The following is a 14,280-nucleotide window of genomic DNA, read 5'->3' as shown; positions in this document are numbered from 1 at the left end:
TCAATTTCAAAGTGTTCAGGTCCCTTAATATATCTAACATTTCGTTTTGAAGATGATGCGACGAGGCAAAAGTTCAAATATGATGCGGCAAGGACAGAGGTCGAGGATGAGTCAAGGGTGAAATCAGTAATTTCAATGACAATAATAAAAATCGTCTGCACGTTTATTCATTATTAGAGGTCGTTTGCAGACCATTTGTAGGAAATGTAGAAATAGGGATTACATGTAGGGTTATGTCAAAGTTATGTCAATTATTAAATTAGCAATAGTATATATGTATGGGTAATAAAAACAAAAAACTTGATTAATTCATCAAATGTTTGTTGTAATATGTGCCTTTTCTGCAGAATCTCTTGCTATCCCTGCTGCCCGACAACGCATTCTCGTCTAGGCCTTGTAAACACAACACGTCAGAAATGTACCGTGTACACCTACAAAAACATATTTCAAGTGTCTTAAAGATGTTTCGAAACAGACGCCTTTAAATAATCTTGTTTCGGGCGTCGTTTCAACGTCTGGAATAAGATGTCTTAAAGAAGTCTATTTGAGCTCGTAAGACGTTTAGACTTGAAATGGACGTGTTAGACGCTAGGGAACCAGACCAATCGAAAATACACGTATAGAGCGCAAGTTAGTCGGACAGAGAGGATATGCGCTTATAGAGAACTGGACTGGCAAAGCGAGCTGTTCGCTCCCTGCCGAATTTCATATCTACAATTTTACGAATTGCTTGCTAGTTGCGTCTTTCCTCTGCAGTTTAGAAAAATGTAACACTGGGGTTCGCGTCGGTGAAGGTGGAAAAAAAGCGTTATTTTTCCCAATATATAAACTTTATTCAAACTCTATCTTAACTTATCGGTGGACGAATTAACAATTAAAATCTATTATTATAAACAAATATTTCGGTGAGACTACTCAAATAATCTTTAAAAAATTAACAAAAATAAATTATCCTGTTCTATATAACAAAATTAACATATTATTGTGGGAGAAAGCCCTTCCTTGTAGGTATCGTTAATAGCCTGTTCCATTTGCATCATCAAATCGCTTAGTTAACATCACGTGATTGCAATTCCCGTTATTAACATGATGGATCCTTTCAAACAGTGGAGAAGTCGATGATAAAATGATCGGAATATTTTCAAATTTGGCTAAAATTATCGCCATATCTCGAGCATTGTATGTATATAATTTCCTGTTCTTATTTTTGAAAGACGAATCATGCTCTTCATCGACAATAATTAACTTTATGTTTTTATAAGGTCAAAAAGGCTCAAGGAAGAAATAACTGTTTCCACTATTAAATGATTTCGATGAATTTCAGGTGTTTTCACAAGCAGAAAAATCAAGAGCGAGCTCGTGGATTATAAAATTAATTGCTCCTTTAACCAATTGTTTTGGCAAAGATTGCTACGGCCTGCATGTTTGCTGTGCTTCTTCAATTTCACGTTTTCGAACTACAAAAGGAATTACATTGGTTACTTGTACCACTTCTTCTATGTTCTTGCTATTTCTCGGGCTATCAAGATATTCTCTAGCTAACTCCTCTTTTATCTAGAAGATCCCAGAGAGCTTGTTGCTATTTTTACTACCTCCTTTGCTCTTACTCTGATTACTAGTACACTTACGGGTTTTTCTCTTAGGATCATTTTTTTTTGTGAACTATCCCAATCTTGTCTTTGGCCCGTTTCTACTAAGAAAGCAAAGGAGCTTTTTTAATTTTTTTTTACTTTTTTATATAGTATATTAAGTATCGCATTCGGCGAGCTATTTTTTATAAGATTATTTAAATAATCTGTTTTATTTCCTGCCTTATCAAAGCAAAGATCATGCAACTTTTCAAAAGTATGGCAAGTACCAAGTCCTCCTCCATATAAAATCTTAGATAAATCCTTTGGCATAAAAAGCTCTTTCTCAGCTAAGAAATGATTTAAAAATGATTCTTTATTAAAACAAGATTTATGGAAATTTCTTAAAATGGAAGTAGCATTATCTCCTGTCATGGATAATATGTTAGATAAATTGCATGGCTTAAAGCCTGCTTTATGGAAATCATTTAAAAGTTGTGTTTTGTTTCCATTCCCATCAAAACAGATATCATGAAAATCTTTTAAAGCAGAACAAATCTTAGTTGCTGCTCCATGCAATATTTTAGATAAATTTTTTGGTGTAAAACCTTTCTTCTCAATTAAGAAACGATTCAAATACTTTTTTGTTTCGTTTATAAAACAAAAATCATGAAATTCTTTTAAACTATTCGCTGCCGCACTCAATATACCACATAAATCGCACGGCCTAAAACCCACATTGTAAAAATCCTTTAAAAGCTGTGTTTCCTTTCTTTTCTTATTAAAAGAAATATTATGCAGTTGTTTCAAAGTAAAAGAAGCACGAGCTCCTGTTCCACATAGTATAGAGGATAAGTTACTTGGTCTAAAACCTGCGTTGTAGAAGTCCTCTAAAAGCTCTGTTCTTTGTCCTTTGCTATTAAAACAAACGCTGTGCAACTCTTGAAAAGCACCTTTAGCCTTGCCTCCTGCTCTACTTAATATGCTAGACAAGTTATGCAACGTAAAGTTACTTCCCTCATCACCGACCCCTTCAATAAAATGTTTCAAACGCTGTGTTTGATTTCCTCTTGCATCAAACCAAGAGTCATATAAATCTTTAAAAGCTTCTGCAGCGTTAGCTCCTGCACCATTCAAAATACTGGACATATTAGACAGATTTATCTTCTCGTTTTCTAAAGTTTTTATATATAGTCTTTTGTTTCCTTCCTCATCAAACCAAAGATCATATAAATTTGTAAAAGTTTCAGGAGCTTTAGCTCTTGCTCCATGTAAAATACTGGAAATATTAGATAGACGTATCCCTTCCTTTTCTAACGTTTTGAAATATTGTGTTTTACCTCCTTCTTCATTAAACCAAAGATCATATAAGCCTTTAAAAGCTTTTGCAGCATTAGCTCCTGCTACATTCAAAATACTGGAAATATTAGTTAGATTTATTCCTTCTTTCTCCAGAGTTTTTAAACATTGTGTTTTACTTCCTTCTTCATCAAACCAAAGGATATGTAAGTCTTTAAAGGCTTTTGCAGCGTTAGCTCCTGCTCCACTTAAAATACTAGAAATATTACTTAGATTTATCTCCTCTCTCTCTAAAGTTTCTAGATATTGTGTTTTACTTCCTTCTTCATCGAACAAAAGGTCGTATAGGTCTTTAAAGGCTTTTGCAGCGTTAGCTCCTGCTCCACTCAAAATACTGGAAATATTACTTTGATTTATCTCTTCTTTGTCTAGAGTTTTTAGATATTGTGTTTTACTTCCTTCTTCATCAAACCATAGGTCATATAGGTCTTTAAAGGCTTTTGCAGCGTTAGCTCCTGTCACATGCAAAATACTCGACATAGTAGCTAAATTTATTCTTTCCTTCTTTAGTACCTCCAGACATATTTTCCCTTCTCCCTTAATTAAGAAACTTAAAAATTGATAAAATGCAGATATTCCTTCTCTGCCAACTACACTTCTGGCAAATTTGATTTCTTCATCAATATTTTCTACAATTTCCTGATAACTAGACCTATTATATTTTATATCTCCCAACAAATTTTCCATTATTCCCTTAGTAATAGGGCCAAATTCATGAGATTCTAACCAACGTAACGCTATTTCATGTAATTCTTCGCAATTATATGGAACATTACCCTCATCTATCCCATTTCTAATAACACTGTTCAATGCTTCCTTGTCACACTGATTAACTGCAAATATTAGTCTATCTAAAAATTTCTCTTTTATTTCTTTTTCACCCTCGCCAGAAAGTCTTCCTTCTTCTTTTTCTTTCTGCCAAAAAGGTGGCAGCTTTAACAAATTTAAAAGCCTTGTCATTTCTTTTTGCGAAAATTGATAAAGACCATTCTCATTTATACAAAAACAATCGTTAAAAATCTTATATCCTTTTTTTTTAATATTTATGTTATTGAATTGTAAAGGATAGAAATTTTTAGATCGTTCATATTTGAATTTCTTTTCTTCTGTAAGATTTAGGTCTGCATTAGTATAGATGACAAAATATTTTATATTTTCATCCTTTTCTAATTTTTCAATGAAAAGAGCGAAGCACTTATTCACAGAAAATGTATTCTTTTTCTCCTGCCGTTTAGAAGGAAATAACTGATAATAACCAATACTATTATTTGCATTGTGAGGCTTTATACAAGTAATGCTATCTTTATAATTGATAGTGACGTCAACAGATATGCCATAGTTTCTTTCCTCAAAATTGATGAGAAACATGTTTTTACGCAAGAACATATTGTGTAAGAAGGACATTAATAAATTGGATCCATATGTAATTTCAGATATATAACTTCCAAGTTTTCCATCTTTTTCTGAAGCTATTAAATCACGTAACACAATTTTTTGTAATGCTACATAACCGTCGTGAACTTTACTATTTTTTCCCATTTCACTTTTGATAATGCTGTTCAATTCTTCTCTATTAGGTTGATTAACTGCAAATACTAATTTATCCAAAAATGCTTCTTTTATTTCTTTCCGGGAATATTTCCTATCTTTTATTACTGTCTGCATAGCGGACGAAAATTCTAATCGCTTTAAAAGTTCATCTCTTATTATTTTATCTCGCGCAAATTGATAAAAACCACGCCCTTGTAGATTATCATTTGTAAAGAAAAAGTCTCTTAATATGATATCACGTTCTTCCATGCTATCAAATTTAAACGGATAAAAGTTTTTAAATCGTCCCCTTTTTAATCTGTTTCCTTTCGCAAGATTCAAGCTTGAATTAGTATAGATAACAAGGTATTCTATATCATTTGATAAATCATCTGTCTTAGAGATTAGATGTTTAACAAAACTATTAAGGTAATTATTCATGGAGAAACTTCGATTTTCTTTAGTAAATAATCTGGCATAACTAATATTATTATCTGTATAATATTTGTCTACATTTTCAATTTTTAGATGGATAGACTTCTTCTCGTAGCAAAGAACAATGTTACTAAACTTATCAATATCAGACTTTTCAAACGCTAACGATAATGAAGGATATTTATGTTTATATATGGACTTCCTTAGTAAGCAAAGAATCGACAAGTCTAATTGATACATAAGTCCAATCAATTGATGAGGAATACGTTGATAAGCATTACTCAATCCATCCCGTCTAGATCCATCTTGTAAATCGTGCCCACTTTTTGGTACCTTACTATCTTTGTCCACCATTTTTCCTTCAATTTCAGGACTTCCGCATAGAACATTTTTCAACTTTAGATTTCTTACTTCTGGACCGGAACCCATATTTCCAATGTCTTCTGCAGTAAATTCAATGTGTGGAATATATTCACAAAGTTTTCATATCCTTCTTTTACAGCATTACCCAAACATGAGCCTTTCTTCGACTGATTAACTTGTTGCGCATATTGCTTGCAACTTTCCCGTAAAGACTTTATACTGAATCCTCTACTACCTGTAATCAGATCCTCAAAACAAAAAGAAAAAAAGAAAAAAAGAAAAAAAGAAAAAAAGAAAAAGAAAACAATCTACTTTACCCGCAGCAGCTCCTATCTAAAGTCTTCAGGCAATTTCTTTCTTAATGTTTCCAAAGGTTGATTAAGCTTCTCTTGTTTCTGTTTATCCTTTACATTTTTTATCTAACTAAAAATGAAAATCGTTTCTTTAATAACAAATCATTTTAGAGCAGCAGCATCAGATGATAGATCTGGTAATCCATTTAATCCAAACATATCAAATCTACTATATTAACCAGCAGCAAAAATGATTAAAGATTATAATTAAAGGCATTATTTTATGTCGGATAATATCACTTTAATTAGTATATACTTTCATATATTTTATCATTATCGTTTTAAATCAAAACAACTACCGTGAGAACTGTTTCTAGATCAAGATTTAGAAAGGTTTTAACTATTTGTATTATTCTGCCTCCGTTGCTCTCTCTCTCTCTCTCCCTCTCTCTCTCTCTCTCTCTCTCTCTTTCGATGATTAGAGGAGCTTGCCAGAGACAAATATTATCTGAAGCAGAACTACATACTAAAGGAGACGATAAAGATTATTCCAACGGCGAGGGAGAAAGAGTACTGAGAAATTTCTTTGAAATTCTTTTTAATCTCTTTGAAGTAGATTTGGATCTGAAAGTCTACCAAATGCTCAAAGAGAAGAACGAAACGAACCTGATTGCTGTAACAATGAAGTTTTTGCATAATAAGCTTAAGAAATTAATCAAAAAGATTTCCAAATATGATGATTTGTGTTGGGACAAAAGGTTGGACAGAAGAGCAGGTTGCAAGACCGAGATTGCAGAATCTAAAGCCTACGTCAATGTTAGAAAAATAATATACACTTCGAAAGTTTGATTTCTAAGGAGTTCCTGTGCTTAGAGGCAAATTGAAAGGTCGAACCTAGAAGCTATACGAAAAGACTCAAAAACTTATATGCGGAACCTATACATAAACAAGTATATCGCTCAGCAACGTTTACTGCAACAATTGTAGATATTTTCGTAAACCAACAAATAGTCTCACTGTTTATTTCGGAATTGTATCGCGAGTTCCTGAATCCAGTCAAATTAGAAGAATTTTTATACTCTTACAAATTTTCATAGATTTTACAAGATTGCAAATTTTCATTGTACAACTATCATAGGAGAAACATTATATGAAAACATTGAGAAATGCTAATAAAAACGATATAATTAACAAGTTGACATATGGTGGATTAACACGTAAAGATAAAGAAAAGCCTTTTTAGCTGACGAAAAAGACAAAAGAAGGGAAAGATATTGCCGTTATTACGAAACTCTCGTTACGAGAGTTTCCATCCACAGCAGCAAACCTTACCTGGATACTGAAATTACTATAGCTGAAGAAGAAAAAAGTGACAAAATAGTAAATCTAAATATTACAGGTACAGAGCTTCGAGCAGGAGGTAGAGCTGGAGGCAGCTATTGCCGGCCATATAACTACATCATTTGTTTGGACAAAGATAAAAGAATACCTATCTCACTCTAACCCAGGATCGAACAAAGAAGCTCATAATCCTGTCCTTGTATACAATTTTTCTATTAATTTTTAAATTCCTACTAAATTCCTCACCTATACATTTCTACCTTTTTGCCACAACCTGCATTTTTCTTATGTATCTACGCGAAATTAAGAAACTCTTATTGTTATATTTTCTGAACGAATTAAAACATGGATACATTAATTAAGCTTGTACCCATGTATCTCGGACCAGTGCTCTCGTGACCCTGTGCATTAAGAAGTACATGGGTTAATACACGGATATATTAACTATACGTGCATACGTGCATTTAGGGTCCGGTTAAATAGGTAATGTTCATAGTTCCCATTTTTTCACATAAGAGCATTTTCTCTAGAGACATAGTTCTATTCATTATTTCACTAGGATTATAGGGGGTCTTAAGGGTATTAAAAATTCCCACATCTCTAATTTTTCTATCCTCGTCAAGATTTGGAAAAACAGAAGGTAATTTCTGAATTGTTTCAATTAATTTACCTATACCATTTTTATTACCAACTTTTAACATATTGCTTTGCTCTAAAAGGGGTACTTTGACGCGATCAAAAATTAATTATACTTTAAAACAACAACAGAAAACAAATAAATACTTGAATGATATATAAGATTTTATGGTTTATTTTACGATGCTATGAACTATAAAATAACAGTGTTAATTTTGTTTCAAATGCTGTTTATTTAGGTTTTAACCGCTATCTTTCTGTATTCCTCTTTTTTAAAGATTGCTCGACGGTGTGCAGGATTCTTACCAAACGGGATTGCCTGGAACAAAAATTCAAAAGATGCTTAAAACTAAGATATATGTACATCGAACATTCCCATTTTTGTGAAAATTATCAAAATGACTGCTGTTTGTGTCTGACTTATCGAATTTGTACGAAAAATTTCTATGTTTTTTTTCTTCATAATTTCTAAAATTATTAGAAATTAGAAAGACACGGATCGTCAGTGTCTAATATATATATATATATATTATACTAAAGGCATCTGCAAAATTTCGAGGTAATCGGTTGATCTAATCTCGAGATATTTTGCACACCGTTTTTAAAAACATTGTTTTAAGAGAAACGTGTTTAAAGTTTCCGAACGTAATTTTTCATATGTTAACACTACGGCGCGCACGTGTACGTGAATCAGCTATAGGCTTCTTATTTATAAAAGCAATTTTTTTAAAAGGCTGGAATATTTTGTAGTTTATTTTTAACATTTCAAACGAACTGCTACGTTAGACAAGAAAAATTCGATTTTTTTTTTCAATTTCAAAGTGTTCAGGTCCCTTAATATATCTAACATTTCGTTTTGAAGATGATGCGACGAGGCAAAAGTTCAAATATGATGCGGCAAGGACAGAGGTCGAGGATGAGTCAAGGGTGAAATCAGTAATTTCAATGACAATAATAAAAATCGTCTGCACGTTTATTCATTATTAGAGGTCGTTTGCAGACCATTTGTAGGAAATGTAGAAATAGGGATTACATGTAGGGTTATGTCAAAGTTATGTCAATTATTAAATTAGCAATAGTATATATGTATGGGTAATAAAAACAAAAAACTTGATTAATTCATCAAATGTTTGTTGTAATATGTGCCTTTTCTGCAGAATCTCTTGCTATCCCTGCTGCCCGACAACGCATTCTCGTCTAGGCCTTGTAAACACAACACGTCAGAAATGTACCGTGTACACCTACAAAAACATATTTCAAGTGTCTTAAAGATGTTTCGAAACAGACGCCTTTAAATAATCTTGTTTCGGGCGTCGTTTCAACGTCTGGAATAAGATGTCTTAAAGAAGTCTATTTGAGCTCGTAAGACGTTTAGACTTGAAATGGACGTGTTAGACGCTAGGGAACCAGACCAATCGAAAATACACGTATAGAGCGCAAGTTAGTCGGACAGAGAGGATATGCGCTTATAGAGAACTGGACTGGCAAAGCGAGCTGTTCGCTCCCTGCCGAATTTCATATCTACAATTTTACGAATTGCTTGCTAGTTGCGTCTTTCCTCTGCAGTTTAGAAAAATGTAACACTGGGGTTCGCGTCGGTGAAGGTGGAAAAAAGGCGTTATTTTTCCCAATATATAAACTTTATTCAAACTCTATCTTAACTTATCGGTGGACGAATTAACAATTAAAATCTATTATTATAAACAAATATTTCGGTGAGACTACTCAAATAATCTTTAAAAAATTAACAAAAATAAATTATCCTGTTCTATATAACAAAATTAACATATTATTGTGGGAGAAAGCCCTTCCTTGTAGGTATCGTTAATAGCCTGTTCCATTTGCATCATCAAATCGCTTAGTTAACATCACGTGATTGCAATTCCCGTTATTAACATGATGGATCCTTTCAAACAGTGGAGAAGTCGATGATAAAATGATCGGAATATTTTCAAATTTGGCTAAAATTATCGCCATATCTCGAGCATTGTATGTATATAATTTCCTGTTCTTATTTTTGAAAGACGAATCATGCTCTTCATCGACAATAATTAACTTTATGTTTTTATAAGGTCAAAAAGGCTCAAGGAAGAAATAACTGTTTCCACTATTAAATGATTTCGATGAATTTCAGGTGTTTTCACAAGCAGAAAAATCAAGAGCGAGCTCGTGGATTATAAAATTAATTGCTCCTTTAACCAATTGTTTTGGCAAAGATTGCTACGGCCTGCATGTTTGCTGTGCTTCTTCAATTTCACGTTTTCGAACTACAAAAGGAATTACATTGGTTACTTGTACCACTTCTTCTATGTTCTTGCTATTTCTCGGGCTATCAAGATATTCTCTAGCTAACTCCTCTTTTATCTAGAAGATCCCAGAGAGCTTGTTGCTATTTTTACTACCTCCTTTGCTCTTACTCTGATTACTAGTACACTTACGGGTTTTTCTCTTAGGATCATTTTTTTTTGTGAACTATCCCAATCTTGTCTTTGGCCCGTTTCTACTAAGAAAGCAAAGGAGCTTTTTTAATTTTTTTTTACTTTTTTATATAGTATATTAAGTATCGCATTCGGCGAGCTATTTTTTATAAGATTATTTAAATAATCTGTTTTATTTCCTGCCTTATCAAAGCAAAGATCATGCAACTTTTCAAAAGTATGGCAAGTACCAAGTCCTCCTCCATATAAAATCTTAGATAAATCCTTTGGCATAAAAAGCTCTTTCTCAGCTAAGAAATGATTTAAAAATGATTCTTTATTAAAACAAGATTTATGGAAATTTCTTAAAATGGAAGTAGCATTATCTCCTGTCATGGATAATATGTTAGATAAATTGCATGGCTTAAAGCCTGCTTTATGGAAATCATTTAAAAGTTGTGTTTTGTTTCCATTCCCATCAAAACAGATATCATGAAAATCTTTTAAAGCAGAACAAATCTTAGTTGCTGCTCCATGCAATATTTTAGATAAATTTTTTGGTGTAAAACCTTTCTTCTCAATTAAGAAACGATTCAAATACTTTTTTGTTTCGTTTATAAAACAAAAATCATGAAATTCTTTTAAACTATTCGCTGCCGCACTCAATATACCACATAAATCGCACGGCCTAAAACCCACATTGTAAAAATCCTTTAAAAGCTGTGTTTCCTTTCTTTTCTTATTAAAAGAAATATTATGCAGTTGTTTCAAAGTAAAAGAAGCACGAGCTCCTGTTCCACATAGTATAGAGGATAAGTTACTTGGTCTAAAACCTGCGTTGTAGAAGTCCTCTAAAAGCTCTGTTCTTTGTCCTTTGCTATTAAAACAAACGCTGTGCAACTCTTGAAAAGCACCTTTAGCCTTGCCTCCTGCTCTACTTAATATGCTAGACAAGTTATGCAACGTAAAGTTACTTCCCTCATCACCGACCCCTTCAATAAAATGTTTCAAACGCTGTGTTTGATTTCCTCTTGCATCAAACCAAGAGTCATATAAATCTTTAAAAGCTTCTGCAGCGTTAGCTCCTGCACCATTCAAAATACTGGACATATTAGACAGATTTATCTTCTCGTTTTCTAAAGTTTTTATATATAGTCTTTTGTTTCCTTCCTCATCAAACCAAAGATCATATAAATTTGTAAAAGTTTCAGGAGCTTTAGCTCTTGCTCCATGTAAAATACTGGAAATATTAGATAGACGTATCCCTTCCTTTTCTAACGTTTTGAAATATTGTGTTTTACCTCCTTCTTCATTAAACCAAAGATCATATAAGCCTTTAAAAGCTTCTGCAGCATTAGCTCCTGCTACATTCAAAATACTGGAAATATTAGTTAGATTTATTCCTTCTTTCTCCAGAGTTTTTAAACATTGTGTTTTACTTCCTTCTTCATCAAACCAAAGGATATGTAAGTCTTTAAAGGCTTTTGCAGCGTTAGCTCCTGCTCCACTTAAAATACTAGAAATATTACTTAGATTTATCTCCTCTCTCTCTAAAGTTTCTAGATATTGTGTTTTACTTCCTTCTTCATCGAACAAAAGGTCGTATAGGTCTTTAAAGGCTTTTGCAGCGTTAGCTCCTGCTCCACTCAAAATACTGGAAATATTACTTTGATTTATCTCTTCTTTGTCTAGAGTTTTTAGATATTGTGTTTTACTTCCTTCTTCATCAAACCATAGGTCATATAGGTCTTTAAAGGCTTTTGCAGCGTTAGCTCCTGTCACATGCAAAATACTCGACATAGTAGCTAAATTTATTCTTTCCTTCTTTAGTACCTCCAGACATATTTTCCCTTCTCCCTTAATTAAGAAACTTAAAAATTGATAAAATGCAGATATTCCTTCTCTGCCAACTACACTTCTGGCAAATTTGATTTCTTCATCAATATTTTCTACAATTTCCTGATAACTAGACCTATTATATTTTATATCTCCCAACAAATTTTCCATTATTCCCTTAGTAATAGGGCCAAATTCATGAGATTCTAACCAACGTAACGCTATTTCATGTAATTCTTCGCAATTATATGGAACATTACCCTCATCTATCCCATTTCTAATAACACTGTTCAATGCTTCCTTGTCACACTGATTAACTGCAAATATTAGTCTATCTAAAAATTTCTCTTTTATTTCTTTTTCACCCTCGCCAGAAAGTCTTCCTTCTTCTTTTTCTTTCTGCCAAAAAGGTGGCAGCTTTAACAAATTTAAAAGCCTTGTCATTTCTTTTTGCGAAAATTGATAAAGACCATTCTCATTTATACAAAAACAATCGTTAAAAATCTTATATCCTTTTTTTTTAATATTTATGTTATTGAATTGTAAAGGATAGAAATTTTTAGATCGTTCATATTTGAATTTCTTTTCTTCTGTAAGATTTAGGTCTGCATTAGTATAGATGACAAAATATTTTATATTTTCATCCTTTTCTAATTTTTCAATGAAAAGAGCGAAGCACTTATTCACAGAAAATGTATTCTTTTTCTCCTGCCGTTTAGAAGGAAATAACTGATAATAACCAATACTATTATTTGCATTGTGAGGCTTTATACAAGTAATGCTATCTTTATAATTGATAGTGACGTCAACAGATATGCCATAGTTTCTTTCCTCAAAATTGATGAGAAACATGTTTTTACGCAAGAACATATTGTGTAAGAAGGACATTAATAAATTGGATCCATATGTAATTTCAGATATATAACTTCCAAGTTTTCCATCTTTTTCTGAAGCTATTAAATCACGTAACACAATTTTTTGTAATGCTACATAACCGTCGTGAACTTTACTATTTTTTCCCATTTCACTTTTGATAATGCTGTTCAATTCTTCTCTATTAGGTTGATTAACTGCAAATACTAATTTATCCAAAAATGCTTCTTTTATTTCTTTCCGGGAATATTTCCTATCTTTTATTACTGTCTGCATAGCGGACGAAAATTCTAATCGCTTTAAAAGTTCATCTCTTATTATTTTATCTCGCGCAAATTGATAAAAACCACGCCCTTGTAGATTATCATTTGTAAAGAAAAAGTCTCTTAATATGATATCACGTTCTTCCATGCTATCAAATTTAAACGGATAAAAGTTTTTAAATCGTCCCCTTTTTAATCTGTTTCCTTTCGCAAGATTCAAGCTTGAATTAGTATAGATAACAAGGTATTCTATATCATTTGATAAATCATCTGTCTTAGAGATTAGATGTTTAACAAAACTATTAAGGTAATTATTCATGGAGAAACTTCGATTTTCTTTAGTAAATAATCTGGCATAACTAATATTATTATCTGTATAATATTTGTCTACATTTTCAATTTTTAGATGGATAGACTTCTTCTCGTAGCAAAGAACAATGTTACTAAACTTATCAATATCAGACTTTTCAAACGCTAACGATAATGAAGGATATTTATGTTTATATATGGACTTCCTTAGTAAGCAAAGAATCGACAAGTCTAATTGATACATAAGTCCAATCAATTGATGAGGAATACGTTGATAAGCATTACTCAATCCATCCCGTCTAGATCCATCTTGTAAATCATTAAGAAATTCCGAATCCTCATTGCTAGTATCATTTATATCAATGTGCCCACTTTTTGGTACCTTACTATCTTTGTCCACCATTTTTCCTTCAATTTCAGGACTTCCGCATAGAACATTTTTCAACTTTAGATTTCTTACTTCTGGACCGGAACCCATATTTCCAATGTCTTCTGCAGTAAATTCAATGTGTGGAATATATTCACAAAGTTTTCATATCCTTCTTTTACAGCATTACCCAAACATGAGCCTTTCTTCGACTGATTAACTTGTTGCGCATATTGCTTGCAACTTTCCCGTAAAGACTTTATACTGAATCCTCTACTACCTGTAATCAGATCCTCAAAACAAAAAGAAAAAAAGAAAAAAAGAAAAAAAGAAAAAAAGAAAAAAAGAAAAAGAAAACAATCTACTTTACCCGCAGCAGCTCCTATCTAAAGTCTTCAGGCAATTTCTTTCTTAATGTTTCCAAAGGTTGATTAAGCTTCTCTTGTTTCTGTTTATCCTTTACATTTTTTATCTAACTAAAAATGAAAATCGTTTCTTTAATAACAAATCATTTTAGAGCAGCAGCATCAGATGATAGATCTGGTAATCCATTTAATCCAAACATATCAAATCTACTATATTAACCAGCAGCAAAAATGATTAAAGATTATAATTAAAGGCATTATTTTATGTCGGATAATATCACTTTAATTAGTATATACTTTCATATATTTTATCATTAAATTAAGA

Source organism: Megalopta genalis, chromosome 9 (assembly GCF_051020955.1).
Source record: "Megalopta genalis isolate 19385.01 chromosome 9, iyMegGena1_principal, whole genome shotgun sequence".
Lineage (NCBI taxonomy): Eukaryota > Metazoa > Arthropoda > Insecta > Hymenoptera > Halictidae > Megalopta > Megalopta genalis.
Note: the sequence above shows the minus strand (reverse complement) of the source record.